This window comes from Hemitrygon akajei, unplaced genomic scaffold (genome assembly GCF_048418815.1).
Source record: "Hemitrygon akajei unplaced genomic scaffold, sHemAka1.3 Scf000113, whole genome shotgun sequence".
Taxonomy (NCBI): domain Eukaryota; kingdom Metazoa; phylum Chordata; class Chondrichthyes; order Myliobatiformes; family Dasyatidae; genus Hemitrygon; species Hemitrygon akajei.
Genome location: NW_027331999.1, coordinates 418,999 through 424,998, shown reverse-complemented (window position 1 = coordinate 424,998; position 6,000 = coordinate 418,999).

Here is a 6,000-nt window from a genome sequence, read left to right as displayed (position 1 = left end):
CAGTCTCCTGATCAGGAATTAGATGTCGGGGTCCCCTCCGCCGAGTAATTTGTTCAAAGGTGTCTCAAGGACAGAGACTCGGAAAGGAAGTTTAGCCGGGCTGCAGGTCAAGGCCAACAGACACAGGCGGCTTGGCCCTTCTTTCAATATTGACAAGCGGGTCTCTGTTCAAGTAAAGATCGTCCACTCAAAGTGGAATGGCGGAAACTAGCCCCTCGCTTTATCCGTCTCTCTAAAGTCATGAGGGAAACTGCCCCGGCAACATACACATCACATCTTCCCCGTACTCTAAAAATTCATCCCGCCTTACATGTATGGGGATTTAAACTTTTACGTTGTCCCTACTTGGCCCCGAATCGGAAGCCACACATGCCTCTCCCTCCGCCCCTCACCACCGAGGATCATTTCACTAGTATGGGAGGGATGTGGTCCGGAGGAACCAGGGATATTTTGGATCCTGTCCTTAATTCAGAATTCCAGTGGACATTCCGGGCAGGACTGGGCCGTCAGATGCCGGCCATGGTGGTACGGGATTTGCCGCACCCTCGGGTCGGCGGCAGAGTATTCTCAGCTCTCTGTTTTTCCCTTTGCTGTTTTTGTAATCCTCTGCTTAGTTGCTGCCTGAACTGCAGAGTTCCTCCATCATTGTGTGTGTATGTGCGTCTCTGTATTTCCAGCAACTGCAGAATCTCCTGTGTTTTATATCTGCCTTTGTGGATTGGACTTGGGCATTAGATACACTTTGATAGTGAGTATATTGTTTATGGGAGCCGCTTTCTGCGTTAAAACAGCTCCTGAGTTTTCTCTATACAAAAAAAAACTGAGGTTTGGAGATGGAACCGGAGCTTGCAGAAACTTTTAACGGCACCTTGATTACCGATAATGCCCTGCATTAAAAATTTCGCTGGCGCTGAAGCATCGATCACATGCGCAGGCGTCAAGATTGATGACGTTTGCGAATATCACTCATGCGCGCAGTTCACGAAAGGCCTCGGGAGCACGGCTTCTGGATCGGACTCAGTTAAGTGATTATCTCCGGGCGACTGTCCTAAACACCGACTGAGGGACCATTGCTGTGACCTTCCGACACCGCACCCCGCAATCCCGGGACAGTCCTGCTCACCTCCCCGTCTCTCAGCCCCACGATCCGTACACCGACTGTTGAGGGAATGGGACCCGATGGATCTCTCAGACAGAGCTGAGCTCCAGCTATCTAAATACAAGGATTAGGAACTCGGAGAAAGGGAACAAATTCGGGTCTTTTACATAACCAGTTGAGAAAATCACCAGAAACTCAGCATTCGTACACTTTTCCCTAGATGCTGCCTGGCCTGCTGAGTTCCTCCGGCATTTTGTGTGTGTTGCTTGAGCTAACTCCGTTTGTTCTGGACTTTTCTGCCCGTGACGACATGTTTTGACCCATTCTGTCTGGGAAGATAATGACATCAAAAACCTTTGTCCTTGGGCAACAAGTAGCTTTCACATCGCAAATGTGCCAGACTCCAATGAGACAAACTACTGCCATTCCCTTCATATTCATTGGCATTGCCATCACTGAGTTCACCACTGTCAGTCACCTGGGGGAGGGTTCAGGGGGAATCTTTATGTACAATACAGAAACTGATGTGTGTATTGTGGCGATGCAAAAGTTGCTGGAGAAATTACAAGTGGGAAGAAGTGGAGTGATATTTGAAATCTGTCTTTTTAAAGTGTAATTTAGCAGGCAAACCACATATAGGCAATGTGCAAATCCTTCATTACCCATTACAGGCCTGCTACATAGGTTCTGTGAGAGTGCAGATGAACTCGATCGAACCCAAAGGAGATCCAAGATCCTACCTCTCCAGATAAAATTCACTGTGCACATGTTGTCACTGGGTGAAAGTATGCACAGTACATGATTTATGTGCACACTGGTCATTACAAATTAGAGGGGACTATGGTGTGAGGGTGGGAGACATCCAGTGTCCCTGATGCCCTCACCTACAAGATGTGTGTCCAGCTGCAATTTAAGGAGTTGGAGCTAGAAATGGATGAATTCTGGATCATCCAGGAGTTGGAGGGTGTGATAGATATGACATGAAGAGAGGTGAGTTACACCCAAGGTGCAGGACACAGGAAACGGGATGAGAGTCAGGAAGGGGAATGAGGTTAAATAGTCATCGCAGAGTACTCTTCCGGCCATCCCCAACAACAACAGGTGGACCACTTTAGAAACTGTTGTGGAGGGAGGGATTCCCTGGCAGAGGAAAGTCAAAGGGGTGATAGGGGATTCGATAGTTAGGGGAACAGAACAAGAGGGGACTAATATCCTAGTGGTAATGGTTGCTAGTGGTAGGGTGGGGGGTGAGGGGTAATGTGGTTAAAATAAGTTGTAGGGGGAATGGGAGCCAGAATGACAGAGCAGATAGTGGAGAGGGTGAATTGAATTGAATTGACTTTATTACATCGATCCTCCCTATACATTACGTCTCTGTCTAAATGTGCAATGTGTAATATATAGTCATTTATGATAAATAGTTTGTACATAGGACAGTTAATATAACATACAAATGCAAGTGTATCAGCAGGAATTAATAAGTCTGATGGCCTGGTAGAAGATGATGTCCAGGAGCCTGTTGGTCCTTTTGCTGTGGTACTGTTTCCTGGATGCTAGCAGCAGGAACAGTTTGTGGTTGTGGTGGAATTGGTCTCCGATATCCTTTGGGCCCTTTTTACACACCTGTCTCTGTAAATGTCCTGAATAGTGGGAAGTTCACATCTACAGATGTGCTGGGCTGTCCACACCACTCTCTGCAGGTTCCTGCAATTAAAGGAAGTACATTTCCCATACCAGGCTGTGATGCAGCCAGTGAGGATGCTCTCAATTACATTCCTGTAGAAAGTTCTTAGTATTTGGGACCCCATCCCAAACTTCTTCAGCTGTCTGAGGTGAAAGAGGTGCTGCTGTGCTTTTTTCACAACACAGCCGGTACATACACACGAGGAAATCTGCAGATGCTGGAAATTCAAGCAACACACACAAAATGCTGGTGGAACACAGCAGGCCAGGCAGCATCTATAGGGAGAAGCACTGTCGACGTTTCTGGCCGAGACCCTTCGTCAGGGCACCATGTGATATCCTCGGTGGTGTTTATGCCAAGGAGCTTAAAGCTCGTCACCTTCTTAACCACAGATTGATTAATGTCAATAGGGGTAAGCCTGTCTCCATTCCTCCTGTTGTCCACAATCAGCTCCTTTGTTTTTATGACAATGTGGGAGAGTTTGTTTTCTTGACACCAGTCAGATGTTGTTCAGACCTCAGACAGAGTCAGCAATCAAATGGTTGAGCATGGTGCGATGAATGTGCTGAGCTGTGTATATCACAATGCAAGAAGCATCGTAGGAAAGCCCGATGAGCTCAGGGCAGGGAATTATGATATTGTAGCCATTATTGGGACTTGTTTACACCCAACAGTCTGAGGGATTTAGAGAAACAAATTTGTAGAAAGATTGTAGACCATGTCAATAAACTTAGGTTTATTCAGTAAGTGGTTTTAACTTTACATATATTGACTGGGACTCCCATGCTGTAAAAGGACTAGATGGGGTAAAGTTTGTCAAATGTGCCTTTAATCAGTATGTAAAATTTCCGACGTAGAAGTGTGCAATAAGCTGTTAGGAAATGATCCAAGGCTGGTGACAGAATTTAGTGATCATAATGCCATGAGTTTCAAAATAAAGATGGAAAAAGAGAGGTCTGGACCACAGGATGAGATGCTAAATTGGAGAAAGGTCAATTTTGATGGTATGAGAAAGGATCTAACAAGTGTGGTTTGGGACAGGCTGTCCCCTGGCAACAGAGTACTTGTAAGTGGAAGGCCTTCAGAAGTGAAATTTTGAGGGTGTAGAGTTTGTATGTGCCTGCCAAAATAAAAGTTGAGTGATAACTGGTACAGGGAACCTTGGTTTTCAGAGATATCGAGGCCCCAGATATTTTGTTCCTCTAAATCCCTCAGACTGTTAGGTGCTACCAAGACCCATTAATGACTACAATATCAGGATTCCACGCACTGAGCTCATCTGAGTTTTTTTAGTTGTCTGCCGTTGGTTGCTAAAAGTTTTTGCTCTATTATGTGCCCTCTATGTTGGCTTTATGTTGGCTTTGGCTTCTCATTTTAGCCACGGTTGTGTCCTCCTGTCTTTCTAATATTTCCACTTCTGTGGAATCACTCAGCTCCCGAATTACTCCCAGAAACTCCAGCCATTGTTGCTCCGTTGTCACTCCTAACTTTCCCTTCCAAACAAGTTTGGCCAGCTTCTCTGTCATAGAAACATGGAGAAGTTCAGTACGGAAATGGGCTATTTAGCCCATCTAGTCAATGCTGAAAAAACATTTAAGCTGTCTAATGCAACTACCTGCACTGGGACCATCGCCCTTCATACCCCTACCATCCAGGCTCCCATCCAAAATTCTTTTAAATGGTAAAACCGAGCTCCTATTCACCACTTGTGCTGGTATCTCATTCCACACTTTCACAACCATTTCAGTAAAGAGCTTTTCCACATGTTCCTATTAAATATTCACCTTCCCCACTTACCCTGACCTGTGGTTGTAGTCCCACCGAACCTCCATGGAAAATGCTGCTTGCATTTAGCCTATCTATACTCCCATAATTTTCTATACTTATAACAAATCTCCAATCCAATGTATAATTTCCTTCTTTATGTTTAGAGCCTTTTTCAGGTGTATAAGATGATGAGAGGCATTGATCTTGTGGATAGCCAGAGGTTTTTTCTCAGGGTTGAAATGGCTAACACGAGGGGGCATAGTTTTAAGGTGCTTGGAAATAGATACTGAAGGATGTCATGGGTAAGATTTTTACACGTGTGTGAAATGCACTGCCAGCAGCGGTGTTCCAGGCAGATACAATGGGGTCTTTTAACAGCCTATTAGAAAAGCTTAGAAAAACAGAGGGCTGTGTGCTAGGGAAATTCTAGGCAGTTACTAGAGTAGGTTACATGGTTGGCACAACATTTTCGGCTGAATGGCCTGGAATATGCTGTAGATTTCTATCTTCTATTTTGAACAGTGAAGTAACTACTCTTCTTTAATCTGTACAGGGTCCACGATTTTAATGCCAGTTTTCCACACTCCCATAGACTCTTTGTCCATCTCCTGAGTAAACAGAGATGGAAAAATATTTAAGAATTAAGAACTCCCCCATCTGCTTTGGTTCCACTCGTGGATTGCCATTCCGGTCTTCCAGAGGACCAACTTTGTGCCTTGCAATCCTTTTGCCCTTAATCGATCACTAGAATCCCTGAGGATTATCATTCACCTTTTCTGTGAGGGCAACCTTATTCGTTCTTTTAGCCATACTGGTTTATTTCTTATGTGTTCTCTTGCATTTCTTATACTCCATAAGATTCTGCCTGCCTATACCTTTGCCATAAAGCAGACTGTCCCAATCCACAGTTGCTAGATCCTAGTATATTAATTCCAGGTGTTGATCCATACCCTCAACACATCCACCTTTCCTACAATGCTCGTTGTATTGAAATATACAGGGCTCAGCATATTTACTGCATCATGCTCAACTTTTTCATTCCTGACTTTGAGGACTGAACAACAACTATCTCCACAAACACTCCACTCTCTGTTCAGTTATTCGGGCTCCCATTCCCCCTGCAGCTTTCTTTTAACCACCCCCCCTTAGCCCCACCTCCCAGCATGCAGCTCTATCATCCCTTTGGCTTTCCTCTCCCAGATCAATAAAAAGGAGGTGCATACCAGGTACAGGCAGATAGGAACAAATGGGGTCCTTATGAAATACAGGAAATTCAAGTGAAAACTTATGAAAGAAAGAAAAGAAGGCATGAGGTTGCCCCTGCAGACAAGGTGAAGGGGAATCCTCAGGGAATCTGCAGCTATGTTAAGAGCAAAAAATATTACATGGGAAAAAATTAATCCTCTGCAAGATCAGAATGGTAATCCATATGAGGAAACAAAATAGATGG